Source organism: Ostrea edulis, chromosome 3, assembly GCF_947568905.1.
Source record: "Ostrea edulis chromosome 3, xbOstEdul1.1, whole genome shotgun sequence".
NCBI classification, from domain to species: Eukaryota; Metazoa; Mollusca; class Bivalvia; order Ostreida; family Ostreidae; genus Ostrea; species Ostrea edulis.
The window spans coordinates 12,981,866-13,002,754 of NC_079166.1; the positions used below are offsets into that span (position 1 = coordinate 12,981,866).

The 20,889-nt window shown below is 36.0% G+C and overlaps 1 pseudogene; it reads right to left on the reverse strand.

Annotated features, from left to right (window-relative positions):
• Window positions 1-282: 282 nt before the first annotated feature.
• Window positions 283-9,752, reverse strand: LOC125676710 (uncharacterized; annotated as a pseudogene).
• Between the last annotated feature and the right edge of the window lie 11,137 nt (window positions 9,753-20,889).

Below are 20,889 nucleotides of genomic sequence, written 5' to 3' on the forward strand. Positions count from 1 at the left end.
ATACATCATGCATTCCAACATTAGACATTATGCATACACTATGCATCATATCATTATACATAGTGGCATTATATCATTAAACATTATGACATTATGCATTGTCATTATTGGCTTTATGATTGAGAAAGATAGACAAAATTATACTGGTACTGGGAACAGATACTCAGTATGATAATGCTATCAAATCTATAAAAGCCAAAAGCGTCGCGAAATATCGCCACATGGTTGTTCAAGCAAATGTGAGAACAACCACCGCCAATAAAATTGGAGGATGAGCGACGCTTACATCGACCGTGTTCTACGTTCGCCATTGAATGAGCAGACTTGTTGCAGCTTACTTTGTAAATTGTATAATAGTTAGACATTGCCAAGTTCAGATAGATGAACTCCATCGTTAACAAACAATCCGCTAGAATCCCAAGATATCTCGGGATAGCTGATATAGAAACCATTGTTCACAACAAACAATTTGCTCATAAAACTGTTAATTCTTTTGGCTGCAATATTTTGAGATTTAACATTTTTACTGTAACGCCATGAAAATCTTGGAAGAATATGAGACCAACCAAGGAGGGTGTTTGGAAGCTCAGACTGAATCCTTTGAAATGTTTTTTTTCATCCTCATTCGAAGTTCGAGTAAATGCACATTACCAATATCATTACCCCCACAGTGAATTATTAAAATTTCAGGCAATGGTTCATACCTCCATAGTAACTGAATGCGAGAGAACAATTTTTTCCAAGTTAGACCACCCTTGTCCTGCCAAAGGATGTGATAATTTAGACGTCTAAGTCCCAGATGTGATTTTTCAGTTGAGAGCCTTGCTCGTTGGAATGCCCGCTTGATAATGGATGAACCAACTATCCATATACTTTTTTCTTGACCTATGTGATAAAATATATTCTACTAAGTTCTAATATAAGTTTTATAAGCATTTGAAATCCATCTACCTTTTTTCATTATTTCGGATTCAGAATACCCTTTTGAAAAACTGTCCGATGCAGCTCCAATTCGGAAAGAGTGAGAAGTGTAACGTGAATTTGAAAGACCTAAATTATTTATTGCTTTATTAAGGACTGAAGTAAATTGATAACAGGTAAGAGGACTGCCGTCTACATGAACAAAAAGCTGACCATTAATTTTTGGTCTGACAGACAAATATCTTTGTAAATGAAAAAGAGGGCAAATAACTGTAATATCTGACTCGTTCAACTGAATTGACGATCCTTTTCCTGATTGGTCAGTTTTGGAATATGGAACTGTTATCTTTAATAATTTCTTATTCAGTGACTGGTCAAAGAAAATTTGTATGTGGTTAATGCCAATAACATGGCGAATGTCGCGTGTTTTACTGCATGTAAATTCACCGACTCTCAAAAAAGCATGGTATGCTAAGGAAAAGGCCGAGCAAAATAAATATGTTTCAAAATTAGAGGAACACACTAAACTTGAACTTGACATGAGGTTTTTCAAAATGTTTTCAGTAATAGGCAAACGACGGTCAATTGTTTTGCGAGAACGTTTTATACCCTCTAGTAGTTTTCTAATCATGAAACATTGTGTATAGTCGTTGGTGCCTATCAGTTTGCACTTAAAACTTATACCAGCTAAATAAGATGATATAGTGCTGTACGCTAAATTGCGAAGTGATAAGTGAGCAATGAATATACACAAGTGAGAGAGGGGAGGTCCCCAAATTTCCTCAAAACCGTAGTCCTTCCTGAAACTAGAAAATAACTTAAAACTATTGGAATACAGTAGTTTTGTGTTTGGGGCAATAGATTAAAGTGTTAAAGACTCTATTTCAGCTCTAATATCATCTTCGTGAAATCTTCTGGGATCGATATAGGATCTTGGTCCGCTTCTGGTGCAAGAGACCGGAATCTTTCCCACTGTTTTCGAGAAATAGAATCAGCGATTGAATTATTGCAACCACAAATATGCTTTGCTTTAAAATACATATCATTAACCATTGAATGAAGCACTAGAGGGCGCACTAATTCCATAACTCTTTTAGATTTTGATGTCTTTTTATTCAGAATCGATACTAAAGCAATGTTGTCGGTATGAAACATTATTTTCTTATTTTGGAAATGATTTTTGAATAACAGAACTGCCAAAACTATTGGAACTAATTCTAAGAAAGTAATATCAGATATTATATCTGAATCCTGCCATTGTGTAGGCCACTGAAAATATGCCCAATGGCCTTGTAAATAAACGCCGCAACCAAGGTGAGCATTACCCGCACTATCTGTATTTAATTATTAGATCCAGTGAGCTAGGCATTCCGCAGCACATGCCCGCTTGCTCGACATTCGAGCCAAATGTAGTCCGATCCCAGCGTGTTTAATGCATCAGCATTGCCTTGAAATGATAACACCCGTGAATATGAACTATACTTCATTGATGCTTCAAAATGTACAATAGCACAATTTACACGATACTACATATGGAATGGAACAAGGTTTGTAAGTGGATGAAAAGGCCGCAATTTTTGTGGGGGACAGGGGGATACATGCAATTGTACCAAGACAGTATGGGCACAAAGGAGGCCGAGTGTAAGCACAAGTGCCTGATCCGAACAATTACCGCGTTCTGGACCAGTGTAGGTGGGACCGCCCTTCTCCCTGTCTCCAGCGCCACCTGGTTTTACATTTACCAGACTGTGGCCTCCCCCCGCTTGAACGAGGTGGAGGTGGGACCAGCCCTGGCAGACCATGGCCCACGATTGTTACCATATTTGCACAACTACACATTGTTACTTTGAGCCACGTCCCCCTGCTTTGTATGCAGGGTGGGGAGACCACCAGGTTATGGGGCCACTTGATCCCAGCCTACACTACGGTATCCCCCAGTCCCCGCCACAGGACATAGGCACTATGTCCCCCCACAAAAATAAGAATTGAACACTTAATTTGAGCTACTCTGAAGGGTAGATGTTAGACGTGTTATTTAAAAACAACTGAATCCCAGATTGCAAGTTGTTTAGATAGATGTCTAGACCTGTTTTGGATAAATGAGTACCATCGTGCCTGAACAGGGGAGTTTCTGAAACCCTGAGAGTTTTGTCATGGTTAATATAACAGCCAGTGACTTCTTGGATAATAAACTTTTTGATAGCCTTATTGACTTTGAAGCGTTTGCTATTGATTTTGCCGCTTGCAGTAAGTGGGGCACCGTGTCAATATAATCTGGGTAACATTGATGAAAAATTAATGTGGTGTTGGGAAGAAGTACATTGTAGCGGTACAAGCTACACTGGATTCTGTGGACAAGTTCAATGCCTGTCAATGCAGGTGTAGTAAGGTCGTTAGAGCCAAGAAGTATTAGCAAAAATTTTGGTGGGGGTACATGAAGTAAGTGTTCAGACACCACACTATCCAGTTGTTCCCAATGCATTCCCCTGCGACCAAGCCAATTGATTAAAACAGGTAAATTAAGGTTACTTCCCCCTGACCGTTGGGTTGTTGCATGGTGTCCTGCCCAAAAAGAGATTGATGATCCAAGGATCCAAATTGTAGGAGTACCTACAATAACTTTGGTATGGTTAGCATAGGAGAACATCTAATAAATTAAGAGTTATGTTCGGATATAACTTAAATATGCAGCAGATCGCCATCTTCCCTTGGCCTTGATTTCAGAATCAGAAAGGTCCATTTTTTGCTAATTCTGTTGCCATGCCTATTCTGAAGCTATGTGACCTAGAGTGACCCGATACTCCTATGAATTGCAGTGATTTTTTGAGTACTGCTTGAAACTGATATTTTGTTAAGGGCTTAGTGTTCAAGTGTGCTAGCAAGGGGCCGGTTCTGGATACTCGGTCTCGAAGGCGCAGGAACTGACTGATGGTCGCAACTGGGTTAAGCGTGGAGTTATGATATGGAGTGATATCCACTTTGGCAGAGCTGCCTATCTGGTCCGTTTTGGACTTTTGTATGATAATTTGGCAAAGGCTATGATGCACAATAATAATGTAAGAGCGCTGTAGTGCAATTGTTTCAGAAACTCTCAGCAAACCATAATAAGTGATGGTGAATGCCGCCGAAAATAATGCGGACTCATAAACAGACCTGCATACATTGGGTTGGGAGTGGGTAATTCGGCAGAAAAGTTCGTAGGATATAGGAATACGGATATCCTTGGTTACGCCTGCTGACCTACGCAGTCCTTCAAGGGTTTTGGTAACAATGAAACATTTGGTTGTATCTTGAAGGCCATGTATTTTATGCTTGTAGGCGATGGCATTTAGATAAAGTGATTCAGTCCTGTAAGACATGTTTTGCAGTGAAAGGTGCCCAATGTAATGTAGAAACTGTGTGACTGGGACTGGCCAAAATGGGTGGAAATGGAACTGAACAAGAAAATTGTGGAATTTGTTAAGCGCAGCCGAATATGCTTGCTGTGTAGATGGTGCTAATGATCTGTGAAGAAGTCTGCCTCCAGCTTTAGATTTGCCAGATGTCGTGTGGCAGTGGAACTGGGGACAGGTCTGCTTGGGGTGCCAGTCGCCTGAATCTGCCCCACTGTGAACGAGATAAGGAGTCTGCTATAAAATTTTGTTTGGTTGGGATGTATGACGCCTGAATACAGATATTGGACTTGAGACATGTTAATACTAGCTTGCGAACCAGGTTCATAACCCGGTCGGATTTGGATGTAGCCTGGTTGATAACCTGTACCACTGCCATATTGTCAATGTGAAATAGGAGTTTGGAATGAGCAAACTGGTTTTCCCATAAGGTGAGAGCGACAACCACTGGAAAATATTCCAAAAAAGTCATGTCTCTAATGATGTCTTGCTCAGCCCAACTACTTGGCCAGGACCCATGTGCCCACTTCCCCGCAAAATAAATACCAAAACCCCCCTTCGGCCCCCCTGCGCTGTCTGTAAACAATTGAATTGTTTCATCATATACCCAAGGTTGAAGCGAAATCACAAAAATGCCATTGTGAGACTCTAAAAAATTGATCCAGACCTCAAGGTCTGCTTTGATGTTTTTTGTTACCCTGATTCTGTGATGGTATCTAGTGATGCCGATAGTTGAATTGATGCGCCGGCGACAGAAGGCTCGTCCTGGGGCGATGACCTTGCAAGCAAAATTAAGTAGAGCAATGAGAGACTGCATTTCGCGAAGCGAGACCTTTTTGGCGTTGTAGAAGTACCGTAATGAAGACTTAAGTTGATGTCAGCGCATATAGACTTGAAAGCCTGAAGGGAGTGGTGGGTGACAAAAGAATGGGGTGGGTCACAAAAAAGAAAGTCATCAAGATAATGAACAATGAACTGGTTCTGCGTATGTTTTTGGATGAGCCAATGTAAAAATAACGAAAACTTTTCAAACAATGCGCAACTAATTGAAACCCCAAACGGTAGCATTTTATCAAAGTAGTACTTGCCTTGAACTCTGAACCCAAGCAAATCGAAATCGCCAGGGGATACAGGGAGCAGCCTAAATGCTGACTTAATGTCAGTCTTTGCTAAAATTGTCCCCCTTCCAAGCTTGGCTATAAACTGTGCTGCTTGGTCTATGTTGCTATAATGTACTGAACATGCTTTAGGGTCAATGAAATAATTGATCGATGCATTTTCAGGGTAAGACAGATGGTGTATGAGTCGCATGTCACCATCTTTTTGGGGGACCAGGCCTAGTGGTTAAACTTGCAAGTTGGGAAATGGTGGTGAATTAAAGGGGCCAGACACGCGTGTTAAGGCAACTTCTTTGTGAATTTTATTGTTAGCTATTGTTAAATTAGCATTAAGGCTAGGGAGATTATTGGACTCGGGTGGTGACCTAGGCCCTCTATACTGAAGTTTAAAACCATGTAGAAATCCTTCCCGAATAAAGTTGCCGTCCCTGTATCCTTCCAAATGTTTGCATAAATTATAGAACTTAATAGGTGTTGTTCCCAAAGAATATATGGGACTGTTATTTTGGGCATCTGCTGCTTGGGTGGTTGTCTCCACACTTGCTGCATGCGTGCTTGTATCTGCACCTGGGGAAGAAAGGGCAACTTACTCCCTTATTGAAATGGTTGCAGTACATTACTGCAGAACGGCTTGGTTGATTAAAATGACTACTTTGGTTCTGATGAGCATTGTTGCGGGTGTGGGTTTCTGACCTATTCGAAATGTGCAACAACCAAAATTCTTGGTTGATGTTGCCCCACGACAGTTGTGGCTGACTGGCCATTCTGAGACGAAATTTGCTTATCGTATCAAAACCAATAATTAGACCTAGATGCTGCAAGTCTAATGTCCCTGAGATATTTAAGCAATTCTTGCGCCCGTGTCGGAAACTTTTCTAGCATGATGCTAATGAAGCTGACAAAAGCGGAAGTCCACTTGTCTATATTGAGGTAAGAATTGGTCTTGGGCTTAACGATGCACAACCGCCCCTCCTTAACCTTAATATCACCTTGTGAATCGTAATCTTGCAATTCGTTGGTGGTTTTAATGAGAAGGGAAAGGTCTATGAATTTGCCCTCCCAAATCTGAGTCTTAATTCTTTGCCGGATGTAGGCGCCCAAAGAATCATAACAACTTAATTGTTGATAAGGGTGGGAGAAAAATGATTCACCCAGCTCTAGCGTGGTGTTAGGGTCTACTGTAGATGATGAAGGTATCTCTTTGTCAGATACGTAAGGCAGTAGTGGCTGGTCTTGGGGTGGACCACGTGGTGATGGAGGGGGCACCGGGGTGCTTTGTTTGCACCGCTTCCCTTTCCCTCTAGCGGGCGTTCCGATGCTCTCTCTTCTTTTCCGAGATGCTCGGGTGTTTGGTCTGGTCCTAACCGGTGGCATTGTCCTAAAGGATGACAACGATGATGTCTGAATTTTTTGGCTGTCGAAAAAAAACACGTCCTTCTTCTTCGGTGGCAATCTCTCACCCGAGGGCGTATTACGCTGCGCTACAACACCTCTGTCAACGGCTAAATGTCAAGATTCTTGGCAAAACTCACCTATACCTATAGCATCATGGATAATAATCTTATAAGTTTAAGTTTTATGCTTTAAATCTTAAAGTAGGTTCACAAAAACAACGAATTCCATGATTATACTAGTATTATTGAATGAATGAATATTTATATAAACCTTCTAATTCGCTCAGATGTCTCATATTTACCATCTTCTGATTTTGAAAAATTCAGAGAAGTGTTTGATTTGCTCAGATATTATCATTACAGTTCGATATGCTAAGTTAGTTTTTGTACATTTTGATATAACTTTTTAGACGTTGACAGAGGTATTAGTGGAGCGTAGCGGGAACGATAACTCTGGGTAGAGATTGGTTCGAAGGATTTTGAAAAAGAGAACGACATCCGGGGACTGTTTGTTGTTCATTAACTCGTGCCGTAGCATAGTCGTACCATAACGTAGTCGTAAGGTAATACCATTGTAGTATAATTGTTAAGGTCGCCCAGGGTGACAGCCCGGGTGGAAACCTGTACTAAATTAATAGTTGACTATTTGATATAAAATCAAATAATCTTGAATAAATGAAGTTCAAAATTTGAAAACCAATTAACTTCCAAAAAATTGAAACTACCGTTGAATTGCTCAAGGAAATTTAACCAAACCCGTAGGTCGCTCTTCATACCAGCATTGACCCTAATAAAATGAGACGGATGTCTAATACCACACATGGCATCGCAGAAACGGCGATTAAAGGCACGAGCTGAGGGAATGGCTTTGACGCAAAAATTCAAGGAACCAACTAAGGATTGTAGATCTTTTAATGTTATTTTGGATTTACCCAAAATTGTTTCAATAGTTTCCTTAAGTGCAATGGGTTTTTTTTCCTCTGGTATACTTATAACCATTTTTCCTGTGTCTATTTCTATACCAAGATTAACCAATGAACTTTTAGGACCAACGGTTTTTTCCTCCGCCAGCGGAATTCCAAATTCACGACAAGTATTCTGAAAATTTGACATTAATAATTTACAGCCTTCGAATTCTCTAGCAGCGAAAAGAAAATCATCTAAGTAATGGCTTATTGTTTTTTGGCCTGTTTTTGTGATTGTTACCCACTGTAAAAAATGGACAAATTTTTCCCAAAGGGCACAACTTGCAGAAACAGCCCATAGGTAAGCACATATCGTAATAAAACTTATTATTAAGTTTAAAACCTAATAACTCATGATCAGAGGGATGTATTGGTAATAAACGAAATGCTGATTTAATATCCTTTTTTGCAAGAAGGGAGTTTTTACCTAATGCTGCAATCATTTCTAATACTTCGTCAAACGGTGTGTAATGAACCGTACGATATTCCGTATCGATAAAATCGTTTACACTATTTCCTTCTGGAAATGATAAATGATGTATTAAACGCCAACACCCATCTTTTTTAACCACAATACCTATAGGTGATATTCTAAAATTTTGTAGGGGAACTTGATCAAAAGGACCTGCAACCCGACCTAAAGCGACTTCCTTGTCTATTTTTTGCTTAACTTCCACTGGATGTTGCCGAGTTGATATTAAATTGGTACATGTTGATGCAAAACGAGAGCCTAAATATTTTATTTTAAAGCCATATGTAAAACCTTCCCTTAATTCATTAGCGTCTGAAGTTTTATGATAAATAGAAAGGTAAGCCTCCATATTATGTACATTAATTGGTGTTGTTCCAGGGTTTCTGAAAGTTTGCTGACTGTGTTTTTTCCATGAGCGACGAAAAAGGCTAGGGGAGGACTTGTCCTGGTTATTAGACACAATAAATCTGTTTGAATTTTGATTTGTTACTTGACATTTTGTAGCAGGGTGCTTACCAGAACACTTCAAACAAATATGATTATATTGACAGTAAGGACGAACACAAAAACCTTTGTTATTGAAATCAAAACATCCCTTTTGTTGGGATGTCTCTTGTCTAGGTACATTTGAAGAATTTACGTACAATAGCCAAAACTCTTGGTCGATTTTGTTCCAGGGAATACAAACATTTCTTGCCTTCTTAAGACGAAATTGTCTGTCATATTCCCTCCAACCAAATCCTGTCGACCGACTAGCTGCGGCTTTTACATTTGCCATATATTTAAGCATTTGCTGGGATTGATCAGAATGAGCAACTAAGTATATGCTCATGAAAATAAAAAATGCATCTAACCATGTTTGAATGTCGAGTATTTTGTTTTGACTGACCGGTTTGACGGATAACTGACCATTACTTAAGACAATTTCGTTTTCTTGATCGTTGACTAGATGCCTATCTAGTAAACTGTACAATTCAATAAATTCACCTCTAAAGATTTTCTGTTTTGTAGCTTGAGGTACGTGCGCACCTAATTCATCGTCCACGCTTAAAATTGCATTTTTTATTTCTAAACATGGCTCTAAATTGTTTGATTCCACGCTCAAAAGGAACTATACTAGTACCTTCATTTGGAACAGGCTGTTTTGGATTGATTAAAACATCTATCCGTTGTTCTGCATCGGGACTTGCGGCCGATACGCTGCTTGAAGGTCCAGATTTTTCTGATGTTTCTGGTTCGTTCCTTGAGGATGAAAGGACGCTGTCTTGTATCTGAGTAATAATGGTTTGGATCGTCTGCTTTAACTCGGGTAAAATTAATTCAGATACCGATGAGGCCACTTCCTCGATGTTTACACCTGTATTGGCTACAGCGGTCGGTGTAGATTGAACTTTCGGCTTTTTTCCCGGCAAACGTGATTTCCCTGTAAATTTCCTTTTTTCCTTCAAAGGTCGAGGTTCAGCAGAATAAGAAGATTGCCGGGGCTGCATTTTACAAATAAAGCTGGTTTTTTGATTTAAAAACTTCAAAATTCAAATCGATTTTCTAATAAACAGTCTTTACGCCGAGCTGATTTGTGAAGTATGTTTACAACCGTTGTACTAAACGTGACGTAATGAAAGTCAAAGTATGACGACACAATGCTCAAACATAGAGTAATTCTCCCGGAGTTTTATCGGGTTCAAGTGCGATTGAGTTGTTCATTGCTATAATAATCTGATTTATTTTGTAAGGAAAATAAATTGTATTATTGTTTGATTGATTGAAATATTTATTGATTTGAAGTGTTGTTGGATTGAAATATTGATTGATTGATCACTTTATTGAGCATTGATCTTACGACATAACTACCAAAGTCGATGTAGATCATGCATTGTAGTTTAATGACTTATTATAAAATACAATAATATAGTGAAGTGGAATAGTGATTGTGAAGTGAATTTAACTTGTATTGTATTACTCAAGTAAAGCCATGACAAAGACTGCCAACTTTATGTTGTTGATCTATTCTATTGAAATAATTGTATTTATGGTTTAAATGCGTATTTTCATGCTTTCAAGCCAATTTTTGTGTAATATACATTGAATAATTGTTTCTATTTTCCCAACTCAATACTTTTCTATATCTTCCAATCAGCATTCAGTTATTAATCACGTGACTCCAAATTAGTGTCACTCTACGTATTTGACCTGCATGTAGCTAGGCAGACTTATCTTCAAACAAAATGTGATCTGTATTTTACTGAATATCACTTTTCTGGATATTTCTCATGCACACAAATAAAAAGTATTATCAGAACAAGTAACATGTACTTGAACAACAGAAACATATGTGTTAATCAGACTCTGGAAAATTTGCGTTTTATAGCAAAATCGTAAATCGAAATGAATCCAGACTGCTACATTATTTAAGGCTACCTATAATAAGTGTGATAGACCAGTGTTAACAAAACTAAGAAATTGTATATTGAAACGTGCATATATTCTAAACCCCCTATTCCTAAAGAAAAACGTCCATGCTGATCATGTAAATTATATATTGAGGATGAAAACAGATTTGTACTGTATTGTGAAAAGTACAGATGACAGTATAATACCATTGTCACAGATGGACCGAGTTTCCTCAAAGTAAATATAAAAGAAATGACACACTGCACAACACTTTACACTATATATATATTTTCCACTTTTACAGATTACATTTTTGTTTACTTTATAATATATATATATATATATATATATATATATATAAAGCACAGAAATAGCAATGAAGTATTGCCTAGATGGTCGAGCGGTCTAGCGCGCTGGTTACATGCTGCTAGGACATTTGGTTCCGCAGGTCATGAGTTCAACCCCGGGTAGTGTCGGAAGTGGGTATCCACATAAAGTGAAATTTTCTGTGCTTTATATATATATATATATATATATATATATATATAAACACACACACACACACACACACACACACACACACACACACACATATATATATATATATATATATATATATATATATATATATATATATCCACTTTTATAGATTACATTTTTGTTTACACAGTTCATTAAATAATTAAAGTTGGTTTCTGCTTCCACATATGATCTTCTTCCCAAACTTTGGCGGGCAGAGGTATTACGTGCAAGGTGAAGATAACGAACAGTGATCAATCTCATAACTCCTATCAGCAATACAAAATAGATAGTTAGGCAAACACGGACCTCTGGACACACTAGAGGTGGGATATAAGTGTAAATGTGAAGTATGGATATTCCGATACAAGTAATCATGCGAGATCAGGTGCCTAGGAGTAGTAAGCATCCCCTATCATATATGACACATTAAGCACATTTCTAAAGCATGTTTTGTTTTTTCAATCAACTGAAACTCGCAATTTGATAATTTTCATGCTTCCTTCATTTGAATGTTATCATGATGGTACTGCAACATTTTATGGATCAATGTTAAACGTGTGTGGATTTAAGATTTCAATTTAGAGGGACATGGAAAGTATGGGAGAAACAAAGGATCTGTTAGTCGCTTTTAGGTTCCCAGTTCATCCAGATATCAGTGTTGTAATACACTGAACACATGTGATTCCTGTCATTAGTATCATTTCACCGCCCGATTTAAAATTCCGGACGCCGGTGTTTAAATAGGTCTGAAGGATACTTGGACAGACATAGTTAGTTACGTCTCAGTCTGTAGAAAACACGGTGAAGCATTTGACATGGATACTCTATATTCAAGAGTGAGACTGAGTATTCAGGGATGCAACATGCAGGAATAAACAAACGAAGGAACATAAGCAAAACTGCTTATGTAACAGCTATAAGATCATATACAATAAACAAAGGATCACGCAGCATATATAAGCAATTTTACAAAACATGCAGGCCTTTAAAATTACCGGTATGACAAAACAATGAGTACAGCAGTCAAACATGTGCATGCGATGGTGTCGCACATTTGTTTTTTAGCTCCCAAAACGCGCAAATTTGGTTCAACTCGTGTGATAGGAATGAGAGTACCAAATCTCCCGGATGTGTAACTCAAACACAGTTTACTCAATATTGAGCGCAGGTATGTGTCTAGTTGTAGCATTTTGCTAATATCAAGATTGAAATTAATTGAAATTGAAAGAAATATAGAAGTTTTAATTATTTGTCGGAATGAACAATTAATTTAAAAAAAGTTACTATTAAGATTCATTGGAAATGAATTGGTTCTCTTTTCCCTACAAATCGAGCTTAAATTGGAATGTTTACATGGTTTATTGTTATTTCCGGGGTAATGGATTTACATCTAACAGCTAAAGTCCACGTGCATGAACTGGCCGAAAAGAAAACTCAGAAGATCCTAATTGATACCGCATGGTATCAGTTATGGAATCAGTTGCCCGAGTCTGTCAGAAGCTGTGGTTCTATTACATCTTTTAAATCAGCATATTTGCAGCATTATTTCTCAAATAAGTGATATATAGATATGATGTATATGTTTATTTTCCCCCCAGTGATATCGTGTGTGTATTTTATGTACATGTATATATTTTATATTATGTTATCTATTTTTCTATTCTCTCATTTATCTGTCCGTGAATATGTTTTATACAGGACCACAATGTAAACTAGTCATTTGTACTAATTGTGCTATCCTGTCTAAATAAAAGAATTTATTATTATTATTATTATGGTAGATTAACAATAATTTTGTAAACTCTCATGTATATCACACTTGGTACTTCACATTACACAGACACTCGACGTTTTAAATATCTATGATAAAACAAATTGACTTCCTGTAAACATAATGTTCACGTGAATATCATGTTTACAGGAAGACAATTTTTTAATCATAGCTATTTAAAACGTCGAGTGCCTGTGTTCATAATGCTGACCTTAACTTAAGAGATGATGCACTGATTCTTGTTAGAGAGGAAAATTTAATATAATTTTATATCTGTGTACGTAAGTAAAGGGCGGATACAGAAAAACAAAATAACCTGGAAATGGGCAAGTTAAATTGAGAAACGGATCTGAGACGCGTTTTACAAAAGAACTTACGACTTACGACCATTTTTACATACTGGAATTTTCCAGTTTCTTGTAAGATCATTCGCTCCAAATGCAAAATATTTTTTTTTTAAATGTTGAAAATCAAGCCTCAGAAAAGTTTTACTTCATTCATTTAAAGTAATAACTGTGTAATACAATTTAAGACTTGCGACTTTATCGTAAGTTGTTTTGTAAAACGGGGCCCTGGACTGTTGCTTTATTTAATGGACAATGAACTGTCTTCACATATATTTTTCTTCATGATGAAAGGTGAAGCTAACGAACAGTGATCAATCTCATGATTCCTATAAGCAATACAAAATAGATAGTTGGACAAACACGATACTTTTATTTATTGTTGATTTGAAAGTAATTTCCAAATAAAAATTATTTAGCAATTTATTAATTCATACGATTTATTACCGAGTGTTACCATTGCCATAGTGATAAAGATCTTCCAAGAGCTCATTTGGGCTTTGTTGATACTGCCGTTTTGTCACCTTCGAAGCGGTTTATATATAAATTCCTCAGGTTTTATCTTGTGATAGGGTATAACAATTAAAAAGACATACAATAGTCCGAGTAAAAGCGAAAGATAATATATCTTACGATATTTTGTTACTCCAAAAATTGCATATTTTGAGATAATAAGAGGTATAAAAAGGTAATATATAACGAATGGAATAGGTGTGAAAAGCTCACATTGTGTTGCTGTGAAAGATGATTGAAAGATCACGTTTTTCGGTTTGTGTCCAAAATTGGACCATATGTATATTTTTTACCATACAAAAGGTGTACAAAAGATGAACTTTTCTACCTTTCCTAAAAGTTCAGAAGGAGCATGCTAATCCGCCTTTGTCATATACAATAAGGAGGTTTTTTATTATTATTTTTTTTTTTACATGCAGTGGAAATAGTAATTATAGCACATTTTTGTGTGATGGGACTGGTATTGTATTGTTTATTGACCAAGAACCATACAGTTCATGGGTATAAAGTATATACAACAACTTATACAATGAAATAATAACAGAACATAATATATCATACTGATGTACATAGACAGGATAGATACTGAGGATAATCTTATAATAACTGAGATCTAATAGACGAACATTTATATAGGCATTTACCAAGTTTACATAATTCCGTAATATTTCCAGTTGATAATAGGTTGGCAAGCTTGAAAGTGGAGGGGTGCTTATAATAACATTTCTTTAAATATTGTTTTCTACAATCATTATAAAAAGGACATACTAATATGAAATGATATTCATCTTCAATTCTCTCTGAACATAATTTACATTTTCTTTCGTTTCTTGAAATATTGCTAAATCTACTTTGTTCAATTTCTAATCTATGTGAGGATAATCGGTATTTACTTATATTTTGAACATACATACTTGGAAAAGATTTTGTTAGATACAATTGTAATTTAAAACCTTCATTAACATATTTATATAAATTACAGTTTGGTGACGTTTCAAAAACACTATTCATTTCTTATATAAACACATATTGTAGTCTTTGTTTTACTTCAGATAAAATTTTGTTTTCATTTATATCATAAGTACAATTCCATACATATCCAAATCCTAAAGAATGTAATGATTTTCTTACATATGTCAACCAACACGTAAACGGATTTAAGTCACAAACATCTAACATTTCCTGATAAATACTCTTTAAAATACAATTATTTGTCTTCTTTAATTTAACCAATATTTCAATATTCTATACTTTCTTAGCACATGTAGAGGTATCCGTCCTAGACCATCATAGACATAGTAGACTTCTTGACACAAAACTTTTTGACAAAAATTCAAATGAACATTTTCCAAATCATTTGCTGGTTGTGAGCCCCAAACTTCACAACCAGAATTTGCTACACTTCCTATATACGTACCAAACAACGACAACTGTGTACTTACATTTAAATGCTTATTTTTCATTTTCGTTAACAGGCTACTTAAATTTGTTCTACATTGCGCTGCCAAATCATTTTGTGTTTGGGGAAATTTTCCATTAAAATTTAATGTTATACCCAAATAATTAAAATTTTCAACAATACTAACCAACGTGTTGTCATACTTTCAACAATAATTATTTTTTTTAATTTACCACCCTTTCTAAAATTATCGTTGTTTTATCCACATTAACCTTTATATTCCAATTTGGGGCATAATCTTGTAATGTATCAACATATCTTGTAAAGCCTTGTTCTGTCTCTGAAAAAGTACAGTATCATCAGCATACATAATTAAAAACAAAACAATATCTTTCATTTCAACTGGGATACACATGTTTTCAATAAATTCCATCTCGAAATCATTCACATAGAGAGAGAAAGAAATGATGAGAGTGATTCCCCTTGCATCAAACCCTCATTACAATTGAAGAGAGAAAAGAAATGATGAGAGTGATTCCCCTTGCATCAAACCCTCATTACAATTGAAGAGTTCTGATAACTGATTTTTGTGTCTTACACATGATTTAATGTTAAAGTACATAAACTTGACAATTTTTAACATTTGACAGTCAATACCATGTTTCGCTAATTTAAAAAATAACATTTTTTTGTCTATTTTATCAAAAGGTTTTTGATAATCTACGAAGCAACAATATAATTTCTTACCCCTAGCAAGGTTTCGATCAATACGCAATTTCCGGGTTGCCCAAAAGTTCTTTCCCTTTGTGAAACTCTTACGCACAATGAGACGCAAAACATATTATCGTCCACATGCCATGGTACAAATGCTTATCGCTGCCTTCATATATTGCCTTAAGGCCGATTATCAGACATCATGCAACCACCCAATCTGCAGGGACACACAATATTAGTAAGTTTACTAGTATTTAATAATAAATTAGCTCAAACAAAAATCGATAATCACCATTTTTCTTTTATTAAAATATCACTCGTGCAGAAGAGGAAATAAAAAAAATAATTTCATAATTGTATTTAATGGCCTGATTCAAACAAATATTATACTTGATATGGTCAGTTTAATGTATACCAACGGCTGATATAAACAAAATTGACATTTTCATTACTTTTATCTGCATTAACATAGCTAGTCTTTAGTATAAGTATATATCTTTTACCCACCCAAAGCCTTCAACAGAACACTGAACGTACCTCCATCAGAGAAGAGCTGGTATCTCGGAAGATGCGTATTAATGCATGTAAAGCATAAAAAATAATATCTTCATTGCTAGACCACACATTGAATCTTTCATTAAGTATGGTTGTAAAGAGTTTTGACAAGCAACTAACCAGTGTAATTCCACGATAATTATTACAATCGTTGACATCTCTTTTTTTTAAAAAACAGGAGCTATAATTCCCTCTGACCATATATTGGGAAAAATCCCAGAGAAAAATACAATATCAAAGAGTTCTACCAAATATGTAGTAAGGTATTCATCGAATAAAATAAAATATTTATTCAATAAATTACCAACTCCAGGATATTTTTCTTTTATTAAGCGCTTGATTATACGAGTTACCTCAGCTGCGATAATTGGCACGTTATGTTCTGGTTATGCTGAACTATCAATTATTGGAGGATAACTGTCATCAGTTACGGACTGTGTGTGTTTTTCTGAGGACGACGGTACTTGAAAATGTTAATATAAATCTACAAGACTAGGTCCACATGATGGGTTTCTTTTGTTCTTTCGAAAAAAAAAAATCGATAAGATACCTGTTTTCCAAATATTACATTTTATCACCCTATCTTAAATATTCACGCCGCATTCATGTTTCGTAGTTTTTATAGGATTTCTTAGAAGTAACAAGTAAATGTCTGTTAGTGTGAACGTACCTTGTACATGTAAAAATTTCAAATCACGCAAATATGTTTTTCTTAATTGTGCACTCTTTTCATCGAACCATGGCTTATCGTCCCTTGACTGGTTATATTTACTGTGATTATTTGTGTGAAAGCTCACAGTGATTTACTACAAAAAGGAAAAAATATATTTCATTAAGAAACATTTGTGAATGATTCAACACATACATTGATACTTTTCGTATTCATTTCTACATTAGACAATATTTCATTAAGTGATTGCAATTGATTACACAGTTGTGTTTTTACATCATTATATACAGTGTCATCCCATTTTGTTTTCACAAAACCTAGTATCTGTCCCAGTATTAATTTTGACACAAATATGGAAACTCAATGGAGCGTGGTCAGACCATTCATTAGAATCTTCGACATGAAAATAATCTACAAAATAAAAATAGTTTTCAGACACAATTGTAAAATCATTTATACTTGCTCCACGATGATTAAAAAGTGTAAATTTACCATCTGCATCACCAAAAATACGTCCATTAAATATTCGTATACTTGTAGAACATCATAAATCTAAAAGCTTTCTACCAAAACTATTTACCACCAAATCTTGTGATTTTTGTCTCTGACATTGGAGAATCAAAATTAGATTCTATAACTGATGACAGCATATCATTTAACTCTATATTCAAAACTTTGTATTCAATAAAATCTGGAGAAGTTCCTATTCGTGAGTTACAATCACCGCTAATTATGACACAGCTGTTTGCTTTATACATTGATATGTCTTCATTCAGAACATTAAACAAATTTTAATTTTTCTTGTAGAAGACATTATTTTCATGTGAAATGTAAACAAAACCTAAATATAAATCAGTGTTTTCTACGCTAATATCTTTATGTAACTTTACCCAAAGAATACATTCATGTTGTACCTTTTCCAAAAGATAAAAATCATGTAACTCCTTTTTATAGATAAGCGTTAAACCTCCAACCTTACAAGATTTCCTTGGGAAACATTTGTAAAATATTTTTCTCTGATTAAACAATCATCGATATCAATATCTGCATCTAGCCAACATTCTGACAAGAAAACAATATCATATGAATTAAATAGTGAAATAAATGCTGGATCATTTATTTTTTGATGGATTTGTCTATTAATGTTCCAGGAACATATTTTGAGAATATCCCCAGCGTTTTCCTATACTGAAGACCGGTCACTCGCGCTGGGTCGGTAAAAACGGTTGTTGATGTACAGCTTGTTGTAAACAAGTCTTACCTCGTTAACCTCCTCGCCTTTCTACTCCTAGTGAGTTCCTTGCGTTCGGCCACGATTTCTGGTGGGTACTGTTCGTTGATATAGAAGTTTGTGCCACGAATGTTCTTAGCCAACCCTTCACTAGTTGTCTCTGCTGGAACTCGTTGAATTTGCGACAATAACTCTAGATGTACGTGACCCGGTGATACTATGTAAGCGATCAAACTACAGATATCCCACTTGCGCTGCATTCATTTTTAGGTTCTCCCTCAAGAAATTTCGAAGAACACACTCAGTTTCAACTGGTGTTTCATTCCGCCTTTCCAGGATGTTCGAAAATAGCAAATTATCTCTCATCGATCCGGAGTTTAAGTCCACAATGTCATCCTTTAATCTTTTGTTCTCCAACTCCATGTCCCTCAACGACTCCTCATGTTTTCCCATGCCGAACTCTAAACCATCACTTTTGTCTTGGAGATCGCTGATTAACTTGTTCGTTTCCTCAAACCCCTCCTCAAATTATGGGTAATTTCACCAATATTTTTTGAAAAGTTTTAATTTTTTCTCAAATTAAATCTAGTTTCATCATTTGTTTTCCCACTGTGGATATTTTTCTGTCCAAACATGTGATTTTTGTCTCAATCGTGCCGAAAGATTTCAGAACTATATCAAACTAGGGAGGCAGATCCATGGGTATTACCGTATTACTGTGCACTGGTTTCTCGCTAGTTGATTGTGATTAATCCAATCCTCCGGAAAGTGTAGGATTTTCAGAAATAACTGGCATAAATAGCATCACAATGTCACTAACCGGAGTAGAAGTGCATTGTCCTAGCTCTCTTAATACATCGCCATACAACACAGCATTACAAGTTGCTAGAGTGCTACTCACGTTTTCTAATTTGTCAATGGAACTATCAGAGTTGCTCGAAACACTCACATTTTTCTTTTTCTCAGTCTTTCCTTATTTTTGCTGACCACTAAACTTCCTCTTCTTTCCCTTATCTTCTTTGTATCTCACTTGCGATCAGAACCTCGACTACTTCATCCAGCCATATTTGATTAGTAAAAGCACTGATATCCCTTTAAATTTTGTAAGGTTGTTATTCAAGATCTGTGTTTTATTTTTTGGATTTAATTTCTAATTATCAATATATATGCTTATTTTGTCTCCAAGCAACTCATTTCCAAGTAGTATATTTGTATGAAATGTGAAGATAACGAACAGTGACCAATGCATACGCTTTCACGATGTAATGATATATCACATATAAATCAAACAATTTTATTTCATTTGCTATTTTCTTTGCACAACAATTATAATATACATGTATGTTAAGGAAAAGACACCAAATGCGAAGAATGACAATGAAGACTAAGATATATCTTAGCAGGGTGTTATGGCATATCCTAAACTTAATCCAATATTTCGAAGGTATCCTATCTCAAGGTTTTTCTCAGGACATATCTTAACTTTCCGACATCACGGGAGTGGTCTTAAATGTGTCTTTAGTTGGGATACAAACAAACATGGCAGCTGCTTTGTGGTTAATTCAACAACAAAAAAAGACTTCGAAGGAGAGACAGGTTATCAAAGGACAGGGACAATCCTTGTGATAAGTGCATTATGAGTAAACATAGGTTGCCAAGACCTTTTTAATCGCTCCGCTGTGTCATCAGTTCAAACGACCTACATTGAGGTCATGTGTAGTGCTTGTATGTTTCACTTCAAAATTGATCAAGGTAGCATTACGGTTCTTTGCTACTGGAATTTTTCAGGCTGTTCTGGGTGTTGTTCATTTCTCGCCAATGCGTGTCTTATGTGTTGAACGATATAATTCAGTGCATTATTAGAGTTGCAGATACATACAGTTGTATGGCTACAAGTGAAGGGGAAGGGTGGATGTTATGAGATAGCAATATTTTCAAATACAGTAGGTGCTATAGATGGAAGCCATATCAGAATGAAAACCTCATCTAAAGATGAATATTTGTTTGTTAAAATTTACAATTCATCAATGTTCATGATGTTTGTGATTCAAGTTAAAAGTTTTTAAACACTTTTGCAATGTAGTTTTTACGGCTGATTGTGCAATATGTCTTCACATCAGAAAAAACCAATTTAATTGAAAATATTTTGATAGGCAATTTTTTGTGTAATAACTACCAGACATCTAACACGATGCCTGCAGGCATTCTATTGAAAGTTTCCTACTAATAGGTCTAAGACATGACTTAACATATATAACTAGGATATACTTAAGAGACTCATAGGATGAGAGGCGAAGATAACGAAGAGTGATCAATCTCAAAACTCGTTACTCCTCCTAGGCACCTGATCCCTCCTCTGGTGTTTCCAGGGGTTCGTGTTTGCCCAACTATTTATTTTGTATTGCTTATAGGAGCTATGAGATTGATCACTGTTCGTTATCTTCACCTTCCTATAAGCAATACAAAATAGAGAGTTGGCAAACATAGTCCCCTAGATATACCAGAGGTGGGATCAGA